The sequence below is a fragment of the Conger conger genome, chromosome 16 (assembly GCF_963514075.1).
Source record: "Conger conger chromosome 16, fConCon1.1, whole genome shotgun sequence".
Taxonomy (NCBI): domain Eukaryota; kingdom Metazoa; phylum Chordata; class Actinopteri; order Anguilliformes; family Congridae; genus Conger; species Conger conger.
The window spans coordinates 28,140,896-28,164,723 of record NC_083775.1 but is presented as its reverse complement, the minus strand read 5'-3'; the positions used below and the strand labels follow the sequence as shown (position 1 = coordinate 28,164,723).

The 23,828-nt window shown below is 42.1% G+C and overlaps 1 protein-coding gene across 2 annotated transcripts in view; it reads left to right on the top strand.

The window, feature by feature from the left end:
- The first annotated feature begins 5,745 nt into the window (after positions 1-5,745).
- Positions 5,746-23,828, top strand: part of LOC133115101 (speckle-type POZ protein-like) — an 88,301-nt gene continuing 70,218 nt past the window's right edge. Inside the window, exon 1 of one of the 2 annotated variants that reach the window (XM_061224832.1) lies at positions 5,746-5,843. The gene's annotated coding sequence lies outside the window, so the exon portion shown is untranslated. The remainder of the gene's footprint in view (positions 5,844-23,828) is intronic. The other variant, XM_061224834.1, reaches the window with a different exon arrangement.

Sequence of the window (23,828 nt, the reverse complement as noted above, 5' to 3'; positions counted from 1 at the left end):
TGCAGTTCACTAAACTATGTATGGACCGCATGTGTGAAGAAGTGTTGTGGTTTGGTGATGAGGTACGGGAGGAGCACTGACTAACCACACCCACACCTTCAAAATGGCCAGTAGGAAAGCAGTGAATTTGACCAAAGATGTTGTCAAAATTACAGAAAACTATGAATGCTCAAAAAAATTGCTATAACTGATTTTTCACAGTTTTCATTGAATGGGCAGATTCAAATCAGAGGTATGCTGACACTAAAGAATTATAGCAGTGATAAGATATACTCACATCAAACAATCACTCTTCTGCTCTGCAACAATCATCGGGGTCTCCAGTTCCAAGGCATCCACCAAATTGGTTGTCCAGCGACAGGACACCAACTTCCTCAACTCCATCTGTATAAAGCACACACACACACACACACACACACACACGCAACAGCACCAAAACAACAACAAACAATCATAACACCTTACCATTGGCCTCTACCAGTAAATCATTAAAGTAACTGTCACATTTTCTGGATAAAAAACCCACTCCATTTAAGAATCATTGGTCAGGCGGTGAATCTTAAAAATGAAGACAAATGAGTATGCTACAGTAGTAAAAATGCATAAATAAGGAAAAAAGCACAAAATAATAGTGTCTGGATATCCCAGTGAGCACTGCTGGATCAATAATCAGGAAGTGAAAGCTGCATCACATTGCCTAGAAAAGACCATCCCTCAAAATTAAACAACTGACCAAGAAGGAAACTTGTGAAGGAAGCCACCGGGACCATAAGACCCTTTAGAGGAGCTACAGATTTGAGTAAAGGTGCACCTGTCAACAACATCAAGAGATCTGCATAAAACTAGGATCTGTGGAAGGATGAGAAGAAAGAAGCCATCTCATTGACTCAGCTAAGATGTGGGAAAAGGCTTTCTGGTCAGGTGAGACCAAGAATGCGCTTTTTGGCCAGAATTCTAAGTGGGGTGCAAACAGGCCAAGAAACTCAAGAAAAACCAAATTGAAGGAAGAATAGAGTTTATGGAGCAAAATACGAAATAGGAAATGTTACTAAAAAATGTTACTAAAAAACACACAAAAAATATTTTTGTGTTTTTCTTTTTGTATTGATCTTGGCTGTTCACCATGTGATGCAATGGCTACCCTCAGCACTGCGTCACAAATCACTGAAGCATGTTGTCATGTCCTTATATGGATGGGTATAGTGCAAGTATTTGGGCAGTGACACAATTTTGTTTGCTTTGGCTCCAGACAGTCATGAAATACAAAGATTTGCAAACAAGTACTTTGAGATTTATACAGAATATACTTAATATTATTAATTTTCAGACCCTTTTACAGTTCACAGTGGTCACACTACCTATGAATTTAAAATATTTGATTTCCTTCTAATCCCCTGGTTGCAAAGCAAAAATATAAATATACTTATTCTGGAAACATTAAAATAACTGTCACATAACGTCACAATTCACTAGCAGCTATTTTACGTCACTCTTGTATATGCCATGTAATTTGACTGAGGAAGAAGGGTCAGTACTTCTTCATTTTTCTTTTTCATTCATTTCTTTTTCAGAAATTTAAGGGGAAATGATCTTTCATTTTCATTGCAAAACTCCTGAAATATACTTTTCATTTGTCTTGCTTAGTACATGTCACCCAATTCTAAAAATCATATTGAAAAAAAATTGCCCAAAATGATCTTTGCTTAAAAATATTTTCTTTGATGCCTTTTACACACCAAATACTTCTTCACAGCAATTTGTCATCCAACAGTACTAACATCTACCGTAAAGAACACAGCTTCACATATCTATTGTATACACACAGTCAGAGACCCCCCAAATACACACACACACACACACACACACACACACAAAGAAGCAGCTCCTAAGAGACATACATATACATACACACAGGTATACATTCACATTCATACACGCACACACACACCCAGACACACACACACGCGCACACAGGCTCACTCATACACATGCACACAAACACCGACACACACACAAAAGCAGAATCTCAGAGACACACATGCACACACGAACGCACACACACAAACGCACACACATGCACCCCCCCACACACACACATGCATACACACACACATGCACCCCCCACACACACACAGGCACACACACACACGCACACCCCCACACACACACATATATGCACACACGCACGCACACACACACACACATGGAAACACAGATTCTCTTTTATGTCAATGTGGAGGTAGCAGCCAATGCAGCTTTAATTAAACATCCTCTGCATTCTCCTGGCTCGTCCCCAAAGAGCAGTGTCTTCTCTCCCCCAAATGATTATTTATTTATAATTCAATTAAAACCCTTCCAGACTGGAGCTGCTTGTAGACAGGCTGCCAGAGCTTTGTGCTTGAAAGTCATTAGAGTAGCGTACAGTTTTAGGCAATAATTTACTATTATCTAAAAATGGTTCTCAGTCCCAGAGACAGAACAAAACATTGACCAATGTCATGATTAAAATGAAGAGCCAATACACTGTGCGCTAAGTTCAGCAGCTCTTAGACGAGTAAAACATAAACACTATTTGTTCCTGCTATCATTGGGTCCAGGGAAACGCATAATGCTAATGTTTATCCCTTTCCCTGATGGTTTGCAGTTTTCAGCTCATAATTAAGAGCACATTTGTCTTTCACACCAGTATCCATTAATATTGCGTTTATCGATTCAGCAACTTTTTTATTCCACATTTAAGGGAGGATGAGCGTAGTACAATACTTGCATCTAATTAAATGCATTTTGTTTGAAGCCAATTATTTTTCTACTAACCCAGTTTGTCCACTGTCTTCCCGTACACGGTTTTCATTATAATAGCACACCACTGGGAAAGCGTATAACAGCCACATTTTACTGTTATTACATGATCACATTATTATTATGTATGATAAATATAGGTGCCAGAAACAATACGCACCTTTACAATAACATGATGAAATCTTACCAGGTGGCTTTATTTTAATGTTCTAATTCATGATTTCTCATACTGTGGATGCGCCCAAAACTGAAGGCAGTTACCTTGATGCCTCGTTTCCTCGCTGCCTGAGTACTCTGTCCTTCAAAGGCATCTTCGAAGGTGCCTTGGCAGCAGGCGAATGATACACACTTTGAAGGCAAAAAGTGAAAGTAACGTGATTACGTGACGCGTAATTACAAGCAATTTAGCTGGCTAATCACATTTTTGCGGGTTTGGACGCAGCCTGTGTGTTTGCATTGAGCTCTCAATTTTCCACAAGTGAATCAATCTCAGTGACCAGGTGTCCACAACTTTCAATTATTAGTACATACGCCATTGATTTCACTTCTCAGTCGACAATTCAATCAATGAAAAATGTTACCTCTTTTTAAAGTAGTCTCTTGCCACAAAGCACATTACATGAAATCATTAGCTGATCTGACTGATTAAAATTATGTGTAAAACATATAAATGTGTTTTACACAGGAAAACCCAGTACACACACACACACACACATACACACATACACACACAAAACACAGTAAACCCTCAATTTGGTCTTTTATTCATGGAATTAAAAGATGCAAATATGGGACATTTATTTATGGCACACAGAGCTTTTTCTTCCATTATGTTGCAAATCATCACGGAATACATATTACAAAACTCAAGTTAATGTGTAAAAAGAAGGCATTTATTTCAAAACTAGAAGATTATTTCAGTTGTTTCACCCAGATTTCAGTCTCATTTAACCCTTCTCCAAAACAATTGTCATCTTTAGGCACATCTTGCGTTCACATGGAAAACACTGCCTTGAAAAATTATAAACTTCATCTCACATGCAATCAAATGACACACCCACTCTTTACAGGTCAAACACTAATTGCCGTCACCTATTCACAATGTGAATACGACTGAGCATTTCATATTGTAAAGTTTTATAATGCGGAGTAGAAGTCAGACTGGTCTTTTTTCATCAGGTTTCCAATAGAATCCTTGAAATGTGCTATACCCTCTGCACTGGAAAGCTACAGGATGTACTCCACCAACCCACAACTTACCTGCCATCCCAGTGGTGTAACATGGTGTAGAATATAATATTGTATTGGACTCTATGGTTTGGTGTAGTATGGTATTGTATTGCATATTATAGTATTAGTGCACCAGCATGGAATAGTGAAACATAGCATAATATAACATAGCCTAGCATAGTATAATACAGTATAGTATTGTAGTAGTGGCTAACTAAGTAGCTAGCTAGCTAGTCACCAGCAGGAAAATGTTCTGGGCATTTTGTGTTGCTTATTGTGCTGATAACAGACCAGAAAGTGTTTTTCCAGAGCTGCCGGGCCTCTGTGTCGGGTCTATTGCTACAGTATATAATGGTAGTATTAATTAGTATTAGTAGTAGTATAGTATTGATTGAAAGATCTTGTTGATCCAAGTTTTCCCCTCACCCATTAGAGATGCAAGTCCAATTGGTGAATTACTTCAAGCCTTCACTCCCAATCTGGAAATAATTGTTTGCCTGTGAGTCGGAACAAATACAGTAGAGCCGACAAGACCCTCTCTTGATGATGTGAGTATTACAGTTAAAGCATTGCATTCTGGGCCAGGTTCCAGGCTGCTCTTTCTTTCTGTATTGTACTACGACTAACAGGTGTTGATTTGCTTGAGAAGGGATGTGCCTCTTTATTTTAATTAAGATGACAGAGCAGCACACAACTTCAAAATACACCTTTGTCAAGTATGATTCCTTGCAAGTCACATAAGTTCTTTGTTACTGAAAATAAATGTGTACTGTAGTATCTGTTTTTTTTATTCTTTTTTTGTTTTGTTTTTTACTTACAAAATGGTGAAGCTATGAATTGGTTCTTTACAAGAAATGTTCTATTATTTATAACTTATAAAATAGTGAAGTTATGAAGTGTCTCACAACAAGAACTTATTCTGGAAGATCTAATTGAACTTATTGGCTGAAACCACACAAAGCTGTGGCGAATATTAAGGAATATAATACATACATCACTGTGTGTTTTTCCAGTGTTAGCTTTGCAATCTCGGAAATAAAACTAAAGATCCAAGAACTAAGAAGATACAAGTAATGGAGGATATCAATGGGAAACAAAATACAGAGGCATATTGTAAAAAAAGAAAAAACACAAAAAAACCAAACAAAAAAAACCCAGTGAAATATGGCTGTTGAACCAGAAGGTTCCATTTGTAATTTGGAAATGCAGTTCTGAGACTGAGAAGCTTCAAAGTTCTTCTACCTTCTAATTATGTACATATTTACAAACAACTGCTAATTTATGCACATGTTTCCTGGATAAATATGAGCTTATATTATTCTATAATCAGGCATTAAGCATCCATTCTTGTCCTTCTTGTTATTTACAACAAGCAATTTAGGTTAAATAGATTGCAAAAAAGTACAACAGCAGCACTTCTGCTCAAATCTGCAACATCGCAATTACATGTCCACATCCCGAACCAAATTACAATGAGGCCAAAAAGTAAATGACAAATAGCAAAGTGCTGGTTCTGACTGCTTTCCAGAACAGAGATTCTGATTAACACTGAAATGACAGAACCAAAAATAGAGCTCATTGTTTAAATATAACATATTTCATACTTTGCAGGATAACAAAAAAGAAAAGAAAAGTTGCTTAATAAATTTTCGCTTACCCCTTTATCACAGGACTATATTTTGCGGCCAACACGTGTGATGGATTTTAGAGGCGTGACTTTGGGGGGCGTGCCATTAGCCGTCATAACTGTAACCCGGATGTGTAACAGTGTCTGTCTGAAAACGCGATCCGGCTAAAGGAACAGAATCAGAGAGGTAAGTTTAAGAAACTAATAAATAATAAAGCAAAAAAAGGTGACTTATATAATCTTGAGAAGGCATAATCTTCACGTTTCGCGATTTCTCAACCTCAGACGTAGCTGACTTCATACTATGTCAGTTAAGCCTACTGGCAGGGTTACAGCTGGTAAGGTCTGTCAAATGGAAAAAGTAGACAGTCTTGTGTTCCTTGGATGATAACCAGAGTCGGCACGGTTATTTTTGCCGGATTGCACTTCAATACGGAAAGTGTTTCGGAAGCAAGCTAGCTCAGATGACTCGTTAAATGTCAAACATGACCGTTGTTAGCTATGTGAAGTTGTTGAACTAGTGCACGGTCGGCTCCTGTGGTGTTTCAGTGACGTTCGTTTATTATGATCTGTACTAGTTCAGGTGTATGTGTGAAAATATTATTTATGTGAAATTATGTTTCGATGGGGATTAGTGGGGTTTATTATATTAAAAGGGCCCTATGCGTAACGGGGATCTTGTTTGCCATATAGTGAGCATCCAGTGGAAGTGAATTGATTAGAGCGACGGCGCTTGCGCTATTGTGGTCATTTGAGTATCCTGCCATATAGTGGTCGGTCGCAAGCTTTTGCATGCGCAGTGCAGCGCTGCAGGGGTGCACAGTGCCAGAAAGTGACATCCACGGAGAGTATGAAAGGTGATGCTGCATTGCAGGATAAGATCCGTCCTTAACTTAAGCGAACAGCTGTCGGCCTCACTGTCGTGACACCTCAAGTATGACCAGGGAGGTTTCAGAATGGAGATAATCAGTATTGCTGAAAGCTTTAGAATGCTGCTGCTGGTGTACACCAGTAATGATAGAGGCTAGGGCAAGTTACTTCTGACATCAGCTTGTGTGCATGGCTGGATTACAATAAAGTTGCAGCACTGTAAACAAATTATCATTGTACAGAGTAGTGGCAGCACTAACTGTTTGATACATTGACTTGAGAAATAGTCTTTAGGGAGAAATGGCCTGTTGGCTGTGTGCGACCATACACTGTGAAGCTCGCTAACACTGAAGGGAGGAGAGTAATGAAGTGGATCTCTGTTGCGATTACCTGCAGGAGCCACAGTCAGCTGTTTGAGAACTGATGAAAAACACCAGTCTGAACAATCGGCGTGCGCATTTTTATTTGTCTAGTTTGTTCCGCGATGCTTGGCTTTTAAAAACCCCGTCTGAAGTTGAGGAATGGTAATCTTCCCTGTTGCAATTCTTGCAGTAAGTTATGTCCTTGTTTAAGCCCCATAAATTGGTGCTTCTTCCCTTCTGAACTCCTTCAAGGTTGTCTATATTAAAGCAATCTCCTTCATTCAAAAGACCTGCCTCTCCTTTCTTTCCCGTTATTTTAATTATTTTCTCCTTTCTCATAGGCTACTGAGTGTTTCTCGTGGTAAAGAAAGTTAAACTGCACATAGAGATGGAAAGGGAGGTGGAGATGGTTGCCAGGGAAGATTGGTGCTTTATAGAAATGACTGGCTATTTTAGCACTATAACAGGTTAATGATTGGTATAACCGTAATTAGCCACTTTTGCTACTCAACCGCTGTTTTATTGTTTAGCGCTGCTGTGGAGCCGCTAAGTATGTCCTGCAGGGATGTAACTAATGGTACAGTGGAACAATTAAACCTTGATTAGGCTAGCAATGCAGGTTATGAGGAACCAACGGCTTATAACCGTAGGCAACATTGCATTTGGGGGCTAATGGTATTAATTTGTTGGGTTTGAATTTAAGTGTGTTTTTTCACGCTGTAAAGTTCTTCTCCGTTGTTACAGTCACTCAAAAGGATCTGCTGGCACTTGGGCTGGGCAACATACCACAACAATACTTATGGAATGCAATACGTCATTACCACCATGTGGTGTATTGCTTTTGTTTTCAGCTTTTTCTCTTTAATTATAGCTGGTGCAGTAGTAAACATCCTAACTTGCCCGTGTGAAATGCTTCCAGTGAACAAATGTCACCACTTTTAACTCTTGGGTGTCGGGATGGGTATCGTTAGGGTTTTATCGATACTACTGCAGGTATTGGTACTACCTATTGGTTTGGTACTTTATTGATGCTCCTATGAGTTCTTTTTTTATTATTTTGGACGAATAATAAATGCTTGATATTGCTTTATTGTTCTCCTGTATAACAAAATATTATTTCTTCTGCAGCAGCAATGTTTTAACTACACCGCTATTTGCCTCTGGGCAATTCCACAATAAACGACATTACAGCTGAAGGATATTTGAGTAGTAAAGTCCAAAACCGCTGAATAAGAGATTGACATAGGTTTTTAGAACCCTCAGGAGGATATGACTATTGCTGTATGTAGCTGCATTGAGCTTTACCACCCAAATATCCAGCAGTTGTAACATCAGTTACTGTGGAATTGCCCCTATAGACCCTAATCTTAATATCTCACAGACAACCACACATGTACAATTAATGAATAAAATAAACAGCAGAAGGCTAAACAAAGTTCAAACATAATTCTAATTCCTTAACTCCCACTCCCAGTAGCTACATTTCTGTATAAACTTTTCTGTGTAAACGTAACTTGCTGCTATGGAAATCTCACTGATTTCACCAGTACTGAGAGCAGAACCGTTAATGTTGGCGCTTATCGATACCCTGGGTTTTTGCAAATCTAGAATCTAGAAATCTAGCTGTATGATCTTGCTTCTGATTGGTTGTCTGATCCATACCTAAATGATAACAGTGGCAAAGTTTTTCCCTGAAAGTATTTCATGCGCCCTCTGAAGTTTGGATATTTACTACTACTACATCAGGTATAATTAAAGCAAAAAGATGAAAAGAAAGGCAATACACCATATGGTGGCGATGACCGTTATTGCTCATCATTGCAGCATATTGCCAGCCCTAGCTGGAGCAGCTGGCTTTTCATGCTAAGTATGAAGGCTATTGGTGAGAGTGAGAAGATGGTGACCAGGCAGTTTTTTGTGCCAAGCCTATTGATGAGAGTGTGAACATGGAGGGCAGGCTTTTTTTTTTCCCCACTCAAAGCTCCAAGACTATCATTGTGAGATTGTGAGACGGGGCTGGGCAGTCTGTTTTATTTCGCTAAGCGCTAGGCTATCGGTGAGAGTGAGAAGGTGGTGGCCAGGCTGTTTTATTTTGCCAAGCGCTAGGCTATCAATGAGCGTGAGAAGGTGGTGGCCAGGCTGTTTTATTTTGCTAAGCGCTAGGCTATCAATGAGAGTGAGAAGATGGTGGCCAGGCTGCTTTATTTTGCTAAGTGCTAGGCTATCAATGAGAGTGAGAAGATGGTGGCCAGGCTGTTTTCTTTCGCTAAGCGCTAGGCTATCAATGAGAGTGAGAAGATGGTGGCCAGGCTGTTTTATTTTGCTAAGCGCTAGGCTATCAATGAGCGTGAGAAGATGGTGGCCAGGCTGTTTTATTTTGCTAAGCGCTAGGCTATCAATGAGAGTGAGAAGATGGTGGCCAGGCTGCTTTATTTTGCTAAGTGCTAGGCTATCAATGAGAGTGAGAAGATGGTGGCCAGGCTGTTTTCTTTCGCTAAGCGCTAGGCTATCAATGAGAGTGAGAAGATGGTGGCCAGGCTGTTTTATTTTGCTAAGCGCTAGGCTATCAATGAGCGTGAGAAGATGGTGGCCAGGCTGTTTTATTTTGCTAAGCGCTAGGCTATCAATGAGAGTGAGAAGATGGTGGCCAGGCTGTTTTATTTCGCTAAGCACTAGGCTATCAATGAGAGTGAGAAGGTGGTGGCCAGGCTGTTTTATTTCGCTAAGCGCTCGGCTATCAATGAGAGTGAGAAGATGGTGGCCAGGCTGTTTTATTTCGCTAAACGCTAGGCTATCAATGAGAGTGAGAAGGTGGTGGCCAGGCTGTTTTATTTCTCTAAAACGCTAGGCTATCGGTGGAAGCGGGGGGCTGCATCGGCCTGGTTTGGCAGCGATCGAGGCGCTGTCTACTCCAGCCAGAGGGAACGGCGGAGGCCGTCGCAGAAGGTCACGCGCCGGGCTCCCGCCGGTTTAGGCGCGCCGGTCCCAGGCCCGGCCCCTCCGAGCCGCCGCCTCCGTAACAGATGGAATATAAAGCGATCACGGGCCGGCGCGGGAGGAATAAATGGAATCCGACATAAATTAAGTTCAAAGGACGCGCCGCAGGCCTCGTAAAGCTGTCGCCATTAAACACCGAGATTCATCACCGCTACCCGCCTCCCCCCTTTCTCTCCCCCCCCCCCCCCGCCCGCGCCCGTGTGACCAGATACCGGAGACGGAACACGGGCGCTGTAAAAACACGAGCGGGAAGTCTCGCTCCTCGTCGTAAACGTCGCCCGAATAAAAAGGTTGTTTGCTCGGCGAACCCGTTCTTTTTCGCCGACGGAGAGAGCCCCACGCCGGCTCATTTGCATGGGATGGCGGAAGGGGGGAACACGGATGGGGGAACGCGGAAAGCGGGACACCGGCTAATTCCGGCTGGGCGAGGGAACTGGGCACCTGTCACGGCGTATGAGCGATGCGGCGGGATAATGCTTCCTTCACTCCTGGACGGGGGCTGTCTTCAGTAACGAGACCGGACTCAAAGTGACAGTGATTAAGTGAATGTTTATCGGAGCGCTCATCGGCCCCGAGAATTGTGCGGCGCGCCTTAGTTATTTTTATTTCTTTATTATTCGTTTCCTTTCCTTTGGCCTGTCCAACTTTGACTTTACACGGTTCTTCTTTTGTTTTTTTTTGAGACCGGTTTAAAAATATAACGAACACGCAACCTAAGGTTTCCATTTCCCAGCTGCGTGCTCTTCCCGTGACCTCGACTGCACTTGAACGTGAACGACAAGCGTGATTAAAACGGCCTCGATCTGAGCCTGCTCAGTTTGCCCGGTCACGGACGCGCACAACAAACCTGTCAGTCGATGCCAGCCTCCCTGTAAAAAAAAATAATAGTAAAAAATAAAACAATCTAGATTTCTCATTCCGAAATGGGGTTACTTCCGCTCAGTTAAAGAATATCTTTCCACAGGTTTAATTATCACCGTTGCAAAGGATGTGCTAAAACACCTGCGGAGCTCCTCATCCTGATGGCCTTTTTTAAAGATGTTTCTCATAACCGTCTATTCCGTTTCATGAGCAGTCCATTCAGTAGTAGAACAGCGACCTTGGTTGCTTTCTCTCTGCAGCATTGGGGTCAGGGGTCAAACACCTGAGCATTCTCTGTCGCCACTCTGTATGCTAAGTGAGCTTGCTCCGTATCCGCAGAACATACTGGAGTGACTGGAGATGTTTGTATCTCAAGGGCCTGGTTGTACAGTGATGGTAATGGGGTTAGCTTGTTTGGAGCACTGGAAATTAAAAGAATTTGTAACACGAAAGCTGCTAAATTGTAACTGAATTCCCTGTCTTGTAATTTTTAAATAATTATTCTGGTTGGTAACAGCTTGTTTGGCTAGCAGCTGGGTGGTTCCTCTTAAGACGGCCATCTCATGCATGGATGATCCGCGTGGTATGCCGCTGAATCCTAACCCTGGCAGCGGCGGTCATGTCTGGCTGGCCCACAGGCCGTAGCGTAGGAAGTGTTTCATTCAGTTGGGTTTATCGCACATTAGTGACCCCTGCTGGTCGATAGGGTGCCCGCGAACATGAGTCCACTTGTTAACCTGCACATGAAGTGCGGTCTTCTGACTTGCCTGCGTGAGCCTCGCTCGCTGTCGAGTGATAGGCTAAGTGGCGGCTGACATCACGCCTCAGGGGAGAGCTTGTCTGCACAGTCGCCAATCAATATGTGGTGGTGGCAATGATAACTGGGCTTTCCTATGTGGGGAGAAAAGGTGTAAAAAAATAATAATAACTTGGCTAATGCTTTACAATAATGTTACATGAATTTCTGCTAACTAATGTGGTCGTTAACTAACTAACTAACTAACTAACTAGGTTATTGTACATCATTCATTCATGTTAACAACATTGGTTAATGCCAATACATAGCCTACTTGAATGGAAAAAAACTGTTAATGTATTTGTTAATGGTTAAGTAATTATACGTTTATCATATGATTTGATAATGTACAAATATTCATGAAACTAACAGTAGTTAACTTTTTATTTGTCAATGTACTTAAAATAATTAATTTCATGCTTAATTTATTCATGTCATTCATTCATGATTAACTACTACATTAGTTAATGCCAATTCATGTAACCTTATTTTAAAGTGTGGCCATAACTTGTTTGGGCTACTTTAATTTCTTTTGTATTTTTTCAAATGATATGTAAAATGCATCTAATTGTAAGTCAGCCTCCTGCATTGTAATTTATTATTTACAAATATTATGCATAATGATTTCAATTCAAAGTTACGGGTGGTGTGAATACTTGGTGCACAAACCTGAGGAAATAAACCTTGTTGGAATAAGCATCATTCTGCCCTTGGCGGTTTTGTCTCTCGGTTGGTTGTGTTGCCTCTGCGATACAGGGCCTTTAAAGGGTGGCTTTGTTGCCTCTGCCCTGCAAGGGATCGACAGAAAGCGCTGGAAACGTCCAAGTAGCTCCGTTGGGATGGAAACGGCTGGCCTGCGGTCGCGCAGCTCTCCGCGGCAGAGGTGCGAACCGCGCCTGCATTAATACCCAACACCACACCGCAAGTCCCCCCTGAAGGAGATCCTTGGGACAGACAAGTCGGAGAGAGAGAGAGAGAGAGAAAGAGAGGGAGAGGATTGCGCCGGTGAAATCAATAGTTCATACCATTCTGAAATTGAGTTTTTTTTTTTTTCGTTTTTTTTTTTTTTTTTTAAAGGAGGAATTGAAAGTAGAATATGAAATTGCCCTCGGAGAGGCGTAATGCGGACAGAGGTATCGATTTGGACCCTGTTGCAATTATAGTTTTAGGTTTTGTCCCAGACAGACCATGGGCCTTAAAGATCCATAACACATTGAGACGAAGCCTGGTAAGACATCTGCCTCTCTTGTTTCCTGAGCTGTAGACTCGAGTCCTTGTACTTCTGATTTCTTCATTTTCTTTCTTTTAAAATGGAGATTTATTGAGGTCCTAAGTAGGGACTTGTTTGTCATTTTCTGGAAAGGGGAGATTGCGGTCATTCCATCTATCTTCAGCGTGACGGCTGTAATTTCTCAGGTTCGGCGTTGTTGTTTAGAAATGTGTTTTCTCCATACTTTGTATAAAGTCACTCTGGAATGAAATGACCCGAGACTTGAGGTGCGTACAAGGTCAACGTTTGATCTGAGTCTTAGTCTTAAGTATGCTAGATTGGTCTGCATACTTTGCCCCTGCAGTATCTTATGTTTTGTGTTTTTCTGAGTTTTCCCATGTTTTGAGTATTCCTCCTGGATGTCATTCCTTAAGTCGCACCTCGGCTGACGGCATCATCTGCATGTTCTCCTGTTTGTTTTGGCCCACATTTCCTTGGATCGCATAATATCGGCTACATGCACTGCCAGAGTTTGAGACTAAAAGGGTTATAGAGAGCGTCTAGGTTCATCGTCTATAGTAAATGATTTATTATCTGTTCTTAGGAGCCCCACCCAAGCGCTCTGATTAAGGGATACATCTCAGCAAGTTATTCTTGGCATTAATGTTTTATGATACTTTCAATTGTCTGCATGATGTTTACTTTGATATGATTTTGGCTCTGGGTCTACCAAGAGAGCTTGGCATTATTCTTTTTGTAATCCAGCGTCTTGAACTATCTTTAGAGCCCTTTGAGCCAGATTTTTCCAAGAATAAAGAGATTAATTACCTTAAATACCTATATTGAATGGTTACTTGCTTAACACATGAAGAGATCTTAAACACAAGTCACAGAAGGACCAGTCTTGTTGGCCTTCTCAGTGCTTTTACAACGTCTGCATCCTTTTTGTGGCAAGTGCTTATGTTTTAAACAACAGCCAACAGTATTAAAACATGGTCTTGTATTACATATTGGAATGTATGATGCGTCCACTTGTTTTTATGTTCATGATTCATCTGCTCCTTCAGTGTAGACGGTGGAAGTGCTTGTGTCTGTTCAGCCCATTATAGATCTATTGTTGAAATGTGACAGGCAAAAAAGTTTGTTTACAATTTTCGCAATCTGATGTTTTATAAAGCAGTCACAGTCAAAACTACTCTGAGAAGCTGCAGCAGAAGGAGATATTTCTCAGACGGGATGTCAACACTCAGGTACCTCCAATGATTTCACACAGACAAGGATTTACATTTTTATGTGTTATATAAAAAGTGGGTTTTGATGTGTAAATGCTTGAAATGGCTGTTAATCCTAAAATCCTTTGGTTCTAATCTGGCAAACAAAAATTCTCGAACCAAACCTTTTTTTGCGGATGCTGAATGCCAGGCATCCATCTTTCTGGAAATTTTGAGACAATTTATTTAGTCAATGAGACCAGGACAGGGCTGGATTTTAAGTGTGTTCGCGCACACCGTCTGCTTTGGACTGGCCCCGTTTGATTGAGCCGCCCAGATTAACCATGGGTCATCGCCCAGCCAGGACTTCCCAGTGCCAAACGGACTTGAGACACCGCCCCCCCCCCCCCCCCCCACTCCTCCTTCCACCTCCTAAAACCCGTGTATCCACACCTTTGAAGAATTCATCACCATTTGCCCTGCAGCCGGCACAACCGTGTAATAAGTCCTGAAAATCCGACACCCAGTCATCTCTCTTCTCTTTTGTCCTTGTGCGAGAGCTTTTCTCCGTATTAATTATGTCGCCTCTGCCACTTTCCGGGAAGAAAACCAGGAGAAGTCTTCTCGGGTCGGGAAAACTGGCCTTTAAAATATGCAATTCAATATCCCGCGCGCTCGCTCTGCTCTGACTGCTGAACATTGTGAGAAACATATTAATTTGATTCTGCACTATGTAGGCTAGGTATCTGCGCTTTAAAGCCCTGAGCTAATCTCCTGCTTTCATAGTAATAGTGGGTCAGGGTAATGAAGTTCACAACATCCTTCGCAGGTCCTGCAGCTCCTGTTCTGAACTTTCGGGATCTGAAGTTTTTCCCCCATCCTTATAATTTATTTTTTACCTGATTTATCGCCGTAACAATTTCCCTAACCGCGTGACATGGGATCCAGCTCCAACTCCTTGTTTCAGTGAATTCGTTGTTGTGTGTATGTGTGCTTTCTATCGCTCACACTGCATTCGGGGCTGAGTGGGGAGCTTGGTGCTGGCTTTTGGCCTCTGAATTTTCCCAGTTTTGCCGGAGTCTGTCCGGACTCACTTCAGCTACATTTGAGATCAATTGCCACATATGGCTCGGTTTTTATTTATTATTTTATTTAAACCAGCAGTAACTAACGTATTTTTAGAACGATATCTGGGAATGGTCCTGCTTTATTGGTACCAGTCTTGGAAAGCCCTGCTGTGAAGGATGTCTAGCACTGTTTATACTCTCAAATTCTGCATTCTCAAACCCTGGATTCAGTCCAAGTTCTTCTCAAAGGTGATTCACAACTAGAACCAATCAAAGAGAGGCCCGTTCATGTTGTGAACCAATCGGCAATGACTCTGACTTTTCACGTTCACATATTTGTACATATCTAGATGCAGTTGTTAGGGGACTTTCGCCTATATATTGCAGACAAACAACCCGCCTGTTCACAATGATGCGTATGGAAAAGTTGAGGGTCTGGCTCTTTCTCTGTTGGCTGGGACAACGGGTTTTGTGATATTCCAAATGCTTTCACAGCATGGTGACCATTGAGAAATTTGTTTACTGCTGCTGTAAGTCATTTGTGTGGACAATGGTTTTAAAGCTTGCAAAATATGTTACCTGAAGCTGGGCCCAGCCAGAGCCCTGTACTATCAAACGGTGCCCAGTGTTTTGGCATGCTGGCTTAAACCTGATTCGTGCTTCATCCGGCAGCCGTACGGTGGTTCCGGAGATGGGGGGGCGGTCTGTATCGAGCTAAAAGGGGGACTCTGTGCATCATCAAAAATTTGTAACCATACGGCATGCTCCATATTGATCCGGATTGTCAAACAAAGCAGTTTTATTACCCGGGACGGAATTAAATGATTGGAACTATGAAGGCAACCACCATATGAAGCTCTTGGCAGTAGGTCTCATGTAATACCCCTCCATACGGAGTCTCTGGGTAGTAGGCCTGATGTAAGGCCCATCCATGTGGACTCTCGGGGCAGTAGGCCTACTGTAAGACCCCTCCATATGCAGTATCTGGGCAGTAGGCCTACTGTAATTCCCCTCCATACAGAGTCTCTGGAAAGCAGGCCTACTGTAATTCCCCTCCATATGGAGTTTCTGGGCAGTAGGCCTGCTGTAATTCCCCTCCATATAGAGTCTCTGGGCAGTAGCCCTGCTATAAGGCCCATCCATACGGAGTCTCGGGGCAGTAGGCCCACTCTAAGACCCCTCCATACGGAGTCTCTGGGCAGTACACCTACTGTAATTCCCCTCCATATGGAGACAGTCGGATCCAGCATTAATCAGGCACATGCATTTGCTTGCAGGTTTGCAGCTGCCTGCTGGTTTGCGATTGCTCGCTCTCTTGAAATTTGGATTAATACTGCGGCAGAGAAAGTGAACATAATTTCTGGCCATGAATCGAAATGCCCCCATTTGTGGAAATGAAGTGTTTACCATTAAATTAGATGCGTAAATGGGGCTGGATAACACTTCCTGTGCCCGTGTGACAATAAATGCCCTTGCTTAATGTACATTGCATCGCTCAGCCTCACTGGTCTTAATAATAAATGATTATTTATCCATTTGTATGGACTGGTACGTTTTCTATTTCATGATGTGCTATAGCATCAGTGTCATGGTAAAATAGCCATGTTGTGTAAACTGAGCTGCTCTCATGTTGCTATAAGTTTACCAATAATCAGTTAATTACCAGTAATCAAACTGACGGTATTTAGGATCTTATTGGAAGATTGAATTGTTTTTTTTTTTTCTGACAAATATCTTTCAGTGAGTCACAAGTGCAAAGACATGCTACCATGTAGGATTTTATGAATGGATGTGAATGGGAAGGTGATTTGTGTAAATTTAGCTGAATACTTACTTTTCTCCATTAGTGTTGATAAAGACGTTGATAAGGCCGAGTTCTAATTCTGGATTCACGCAACTTTCGGTTCACTGGATGGTTTGTAAACAAGGTTCCGCGCGGTTAATTTGATCGGTTAACAACACGATAATATTGCTTTAAATGAAACGCTGCTAAATAAATTGAAATGGATTGAGCTCAGTCTGGAAGCTTAAATGGCTTGTGATCTGAAATGATGAAATAATAATGGTAATTGCTCTGTAATGGTGCATCAAATGTCATGGGCTAGCGAACATTTGAAGCTTTTTGCGGAGTGTAAGCTGCGGTCTATGGCAGGGGAAGCCTAAGGAAAACGGATGAATTATCTGATCTCATGGCTAGGGTTGGGTGCCAGTCATTGCATTGCAGCAGTGCATTGTGATGTGTGATATATCTGGACATAATTCAATAAAATAACTAGGAAAGGTCTCCTGTTTCTGTGTAGGAGGAACCTGAAACGGGTGCCCTCCAAAGAAAAGAAGTTGAGAGTACATTTGTAATTGCGTGAATATACTTTTTTCTGTGTGACATTATTACTGTATGTGCGAATATACTGTACAGGAAATGATCAGGGTGTCGCTGGCATAGGTGGGTAGAGTAGACAAATACTGTACTCAAGTAAAAGTATTGTTACTTTAAAATAAAATATCTCTGGAAAAAAAACTAAAAAGTAGCTTCCTAGGATTTAATATTTAATAATAATTTATATTTAGAATAATATTTAATAATAGAACAAGCTGTACAATTGCTACAGAACTGCAGAATCATAGCCTGATAAACCATAGCCTACTTACAGATAGGTCAACAGAAATAAAATATAACCTCTAAAAATGGATAACAAAATATAAAATAGCCGTGTACAAATACCATTGTAATATAACAATACACAATAATAATTCAATCTTACTACATACAGTAATGCAATTTCAGCCTCAAGATCTTGACTAAAACTAGTTTTGAACATTAATGTTATGCATGACATTCTTTGCTTGATGGCACATGTGGACAACAATAGCTAAATACATTTAGGCTACTGATATTTCTGTTAACGCTATTATTACACGCCACAACCAGAACTTACCACCAAGTTTTCTCAAGATGTTGAGTTCTACTTGAAATGTGGTAGAGTTGTCTACGACATTTCAGCCTTTAGGCAGACAAAGAAGGCAGTGCATGCTGTAACTACTGTTTGTGGTAGACTGCAAGGAAAACATAGCAAGAATATCTATGTAGCTCAGTTTGTTAACCCGATTCGTCTGATGACATTTTGGGATGGGATAAAGTCAGGATTTTCAGTTTCACAAAGGGAGATCCGCCTCTTCCTCTCTGGTCCCCGAAACTCAAATGGAGAAGCGCAAAGACATTGAGAAGAAGAGAGCAAGAATGGTTTGGAGAGAGCTTTGTACTGTATAGTAGCTGTACATGCTTGCATAAAAAAAGTAGTGAGAAATGTAGCGTGAAATTTAGGCACATATTATTGATTAAAATTTAAATTGTTCCTTTACAATTATTCTTGCACAAAAGTAAAAACTATACTCCTCTAAAACAACACTCCAATTTATTAACGCAGCATTACTACCCACCTCTGGTCATTACAAATGAAATGCATTGATATTGAAATATTGTATTGCAATATTTTACTACCTGTTGTTTATTTTTTTAACTGTCAGGGAATGTTTCATAAAATTGATTGTTTTTATTTTTTTTATTTGATGTTTTTAGATGCGTAAGATGCCTTTAAAAAAGCAGTTCTTTGATTTTGTGCTCACCTCAAATATTTGTCCGTGACAAAATGTTCGTTTCGCCTGTCATTTCGAAATATATCCGAGCCCTGGTGAATTGCTGTTTTAAGTTGCACGGCATAATCAAAAAGCTGGTCATGGAAATTGGAAAGTATTAAATGTGTTTTTCCTTCATAAAATGAGTTTGCCCTTTTTTGCTGCACACGGTCACATACCCAGAGAAAAAGTAAAATGAACAGAATGGAACAATTAAAAGTTGTAGGCCTGGACTGAAGATCTTTCTCCGTAACACCGACTTAAGAAGTTAAATTCAAGTTTATCATTGATATTTTCTGTCAGGTATTTAAAATGCTGAACCTTCGCATTGATTTTGATACTGTACTTTTCTCTAGCGTCTTTCAGCACACTTGTTCCTGGTGGTGGGTATGCACTTTGCACTTTGTTGTACATCGCTCTGGATAAGAGCGTCTGCCAAATGCCAATACTGTAATGTTACGTTATTGGCATTATCCAGAGCGACATACAGTTGATTAGACTAAGCAGGAGACAATCCTCCCCTGGAGCAATGCAGGGTTAAGGGCCTCGATCAACGGCCCAACGACTGGGCGGATCGACTTGTGGCTACACCGGGATTAGAACCACCGACCTTGCATGTCCCAGTCCTTTACCTTAACCACTACGCTACAGGCCGCCCCTGATGTAATAATACTGATGGTGATGTGTGGTAGGATCTCGTAGCGTGCCATTTCAGGGGTTTGAGCGTATTTCTGCGAATAAAGCATTCTATGGTGTCTGTTTTTCCCTGGAAACATGATGGAATTAAATGGTGGGACTCTGATATCCTTTGGTAGTTAATGCTCTGTGTCTTCAGGGCTGGATTACAGCATAGCTACACCCCGAGTGAGTTGACAAATTGCAGCTTTCCTTCAGGTTCATTAAGCCTCTGTTTAGCACCCAAGAACTGGATTCAAACAGCCGCCTGAGCACCCAAGACCTTATGAATGTAATAAAAAAGGTGAAGAAAAAAAAAAAACATCACTTCTTGTGACTTGAGTTTATTAACACCGCATTTGTTGGCATTCTGAACCAGCGAGCTGTTAGCCATTAGCCTTAGCAAATTATCACTGCGTATTTGTACTCGCTCAAATGCCTAATTATCAGCTGCGTCCTCTTATGTGCCCTTGGGAGGGGGGGGCTAGCAGAACGGGGTGGGGGGTGGGGTTTGGTATTTGGTCCTCTCTGCCAGGAGTGATGAAAGTTAGGAAATCGGATTGAAGGAAGGAAAAAAAGAGAAGGAAAGTGGGAGGAGGAGGAGAAGAAGAAAAGTTAAGTGAACACAGGTGGTCCGTTTTTCCTTCCTTTTATTTGCCTGCGTGCTCGGAAGCAGAAATGAGAGTCTGTGCCGCTGGTTGGTGTGCCAGGCACGCTCTTCCGGGCGTATTTGCATCCCTGCGTCTGTGTGAAACTGAAGTGCATGAACATTCTCTTATCCGGAGGGTGGCTGCGGGATTAAGACGGTGAAAGAAAGCGGTAATGGAAAATCCGCTACGTTTCACCATCGCACGTCCATGGTATGCATTTGTGCAATGTAAAAAGGATAGTGCTCTCTTGTTTTTATGTTGTCAAAACATGTAGATAACCTGGTTTTGGTAGTGTACAGGTGCCCTGTGTATTGCAAAGGTGTGCAACTATTACAGCCTCTAACTATACTAATACAAAAAAACATATGTACTGTCAAGGCATAAAACATAACATGCCATGATGACATTATAATTATTGTAAGAAGAAATGTATGTTCATCTGTGATGACAAAAAGCATGTTCACCTTCTGTATCTGCACTGAAGTCCTATGTCCACTTCACAATATCAAACATTACATTACATTTGATATGGCATGCTTTTATCCAAAGCGGTATACAAACAAGTGCATACCGAGGTCAGAACAAACTAGAGAACAGGTTGGATAAGGTACAAGTCACTTAGGATCGTTTGTAAAGCCATGAACATAAGTCTAGTGCACAAGGTAGATGGGCCAAGTCTGTAGGTACTGTAGGTACTAAGGCTTCAGAAACAAAACGAATATAAATTGAAAAGCCTTGGATAAAAGTGTGAAATACAACAAAGGACAATAGCTTGAGACAGGTGAAAACAAGTGACAATAGATTAGGGGACTCCCACAGAAGAGTCATGGTACAGCGTGAAGAGGTGAATGGACAGCAAGTGAGCGTTTATTCTAGGAATGCGGAGGTCGTTCCACCACTGGGGAGCTAGGGTGGAGAAGCTCTGCATTCGGGACAAAACACTGTCTGTCAACCTGGGGGTTTACCAATCATCCTGATTATGTTTTCACAGATGATCTATGATCAGGGGAAGTGCAAGCTACATGGAAATTTGCTTTATGGGTAATGTTAATGAACGGGATATGTCTTGCTCCCCCCTGTCTTGTTCCTGGCCCCTATGGGAGCCCTCGCACAGAGGATTCTGGGATGCGGCTCATTTCCCTGCCTGCGTGGTAATGAGGGGGGTGAATAAGCATGAGGTGGGTGGGTGAGTAATGTGGGGAATAGCCACAGCCATGGTGGTCAGCTGATCCTGGTTCTGCTTACATGCCATAGGCATGAACACCTGGCCACAGCACCGACCAACGCTGGAAAATAGCTCATGCTGAAAAATCCCAAGGAATTTCCCAAATCCACCCTTCTACGTTCCCTTAGTGCAGCTGGTTCCCGAACCCAGCTGAGCCATATGGCCTCTGCAAAAAACTTTAAGATAAGTTAACTTTATAAGGTAGTTTGTTTCCATCTAGTGTAAACAATTTCTCTTCTTACGTTTCATGTAACTTAAAATTTTAAGGCAGCCTGGACACTTAAAACAAGTTGAAACAATATATATTTTTACAGGGCCTATATATCACCACGCACAAGCCTTACCGTGGCCTAGGCGGAGGTGTGGAGCAGCACACAGTCCGCCGAACACGCCTTTTACCTTCCTCCTCCGAGCAGCACTGTTCATCTGTGACTCAGGGCGGCTAAAGATGGCGCATGCTCCCATTTGACCCCTGTACGCCATACCCGTTAGCCTCCATAACGGAGAAAGAGTTATGTGTTGTAGACGCGTTGGACCCCGCGTCGGCGTCCCTGCCGCATGCCTTGCGGAGCTGTGCGTTCCACACGCCGAGGGTAAAGCGGGGGCATTCGCCCCTCGTCTCTCTCTCACACGTCGTTTGCTGTGCTGTCTCGTAATCTCTTCCTTTGAAGTGAAAATGCTATTAGCATTTCTGTATTTGATTCTCTCCACTCAAATCAAACATCCCCCCCCCCCCCCCCGCTCTGCTCTGCTGAACACAGAGGCTACTTGTTTGATAAAATTATCTCTCTTTTGTGCTGTCTTTCTCTCGCCATCCATCTCACCGCGCAGTTGACAAGCAGTCATTTTCAACTCTTGAAACGCCAATCGAAGACATGGATTGGCTGTTCCAGTGTACGCTAATTAACAAACATTTTTTTTTAATTGAGTTTTGTTCGTCCTCCTAAACATCGATGAGGGACGACTGAAGAGGCCAGTATAAAGTAATTAATCGACGTGCTTAATTTCATTGTCTGAGAGTTGGAAAATGTGCATCTCGTCCCAGACTGGACTTTGGACTGAGGGAAATGGCCTGCTTTTAATTCTTTGAGCAGTTGACCCTGCAAACCATAGATTTGGACATAAAATAAACTTAAACCCTTTGGTGTGATCAAATGCAGTGGGCTCGAGTGCACTTATTCGGCTAACTCCATAATCCTGCTTTGTGATACAGGTCCTTGGATGAAACCTTCCGGCAAGACTCACTTGTACTGCTGTGGTTCAAGTTACATTACATTACATTACATTATTGGCATTTGGCAGACGCTCTTATCCAGAGCGACGTACAGTTGATTAGCAGGAGACAATCCTCCCCTGGAGCAATGCAGGGTTAAGGGCCTTGCTCAAGGGCCCAACGCATGTGCGGATCTTATTTTGGCTATACTGGGACTCGAACCACCAACCTTGCCTGTCCCAGTCATTTACCTTAACCACTACGCTGCAGGCCGCCTTGCAGCCTCTTCTCCATGCGAAACTGAAAATATCTCTGAACGTCTCCTGGGACCAGTCTCACCCAGGCATGATGTGTCATCTGCCATTCTTGTTCTTTTTTTGTGCTCCTAGCCCTATCCATCTTGAGATATTACTGGCAAGCTTCAACTATGCGCCTTGTTGATGTTTTTTGTCTGGAAGAAAAAAAAAAAAAACATAAAGCGGGAACACCTGGTCACCCTAATTAAAGGGTACACGCCTCAGAATCCCACAGGGTGTTGCCAGTGGCGTTCATAGCCGATGCGCGTAAACAGAGCATTTAAATAAATATCACATTAAAAAGTAAAAACCGATGTAACGGGGGCTAAACTGGGGTCATAAACTGTTGCATCCATATACAGCAATTTTTCATAAACTTTAGATTAACCTTCGTTTGCTATCTACAGCACCTCGCCCAAGATGAGACGTTTGCTAAACTTAGATCTGCTGACTCATCCAGTTAGCCTTGTCTCAGGGCTAGCTTTCACCTACGCCTCTGTGCAATCTGTTCATGTGCTGGTCATCGCCGGCTTCGTCTCCTTTATTATGGACACCGATCCGCAGATCCAACCTAACGAGCTCCTGGACACATTCGCCAGCTAGTTTGATGCAGAGAAGCGAGACACTTTAATGAGAGCTATTAAGCGTGGCTAGACTTATAGCGTGTAGAAGACGATACTGGCTCAGTGTACACGAGCTCCGCCCAAGAACACGGGCGCAACAAGCGATCGGCGTGTACCTGTGCGCAGACCTTATGCCCAGCCACTCGTTTTGCTTGGCAGACGGATGCGGTTTTAGCCAGTTTGACCCAGTTTGACCCATGCGCTTCCTCCCGCCGGTGTTGCTAACAACAGAGGAGCTCTCTTGTGTGCGACCTGCTTTGAAGTGCCTGTAAATATTTTTGGCCAAGGGATAACAGGATAACGGAAAAACAGATTCCTCTGCTCAAGATGGTCTCCTTTCTGTGATCCTGTTGGTTAGCTAGCCACTCCCTCGTCAAGCAAGCAACACAAACATTTTTTCATTGTGGCTAACAACTGTCAAATTTAAATCTTGGCTCATTTCTTGCCTCAAATGAGAAAAGCACTCGGAGATGCACCAATTGA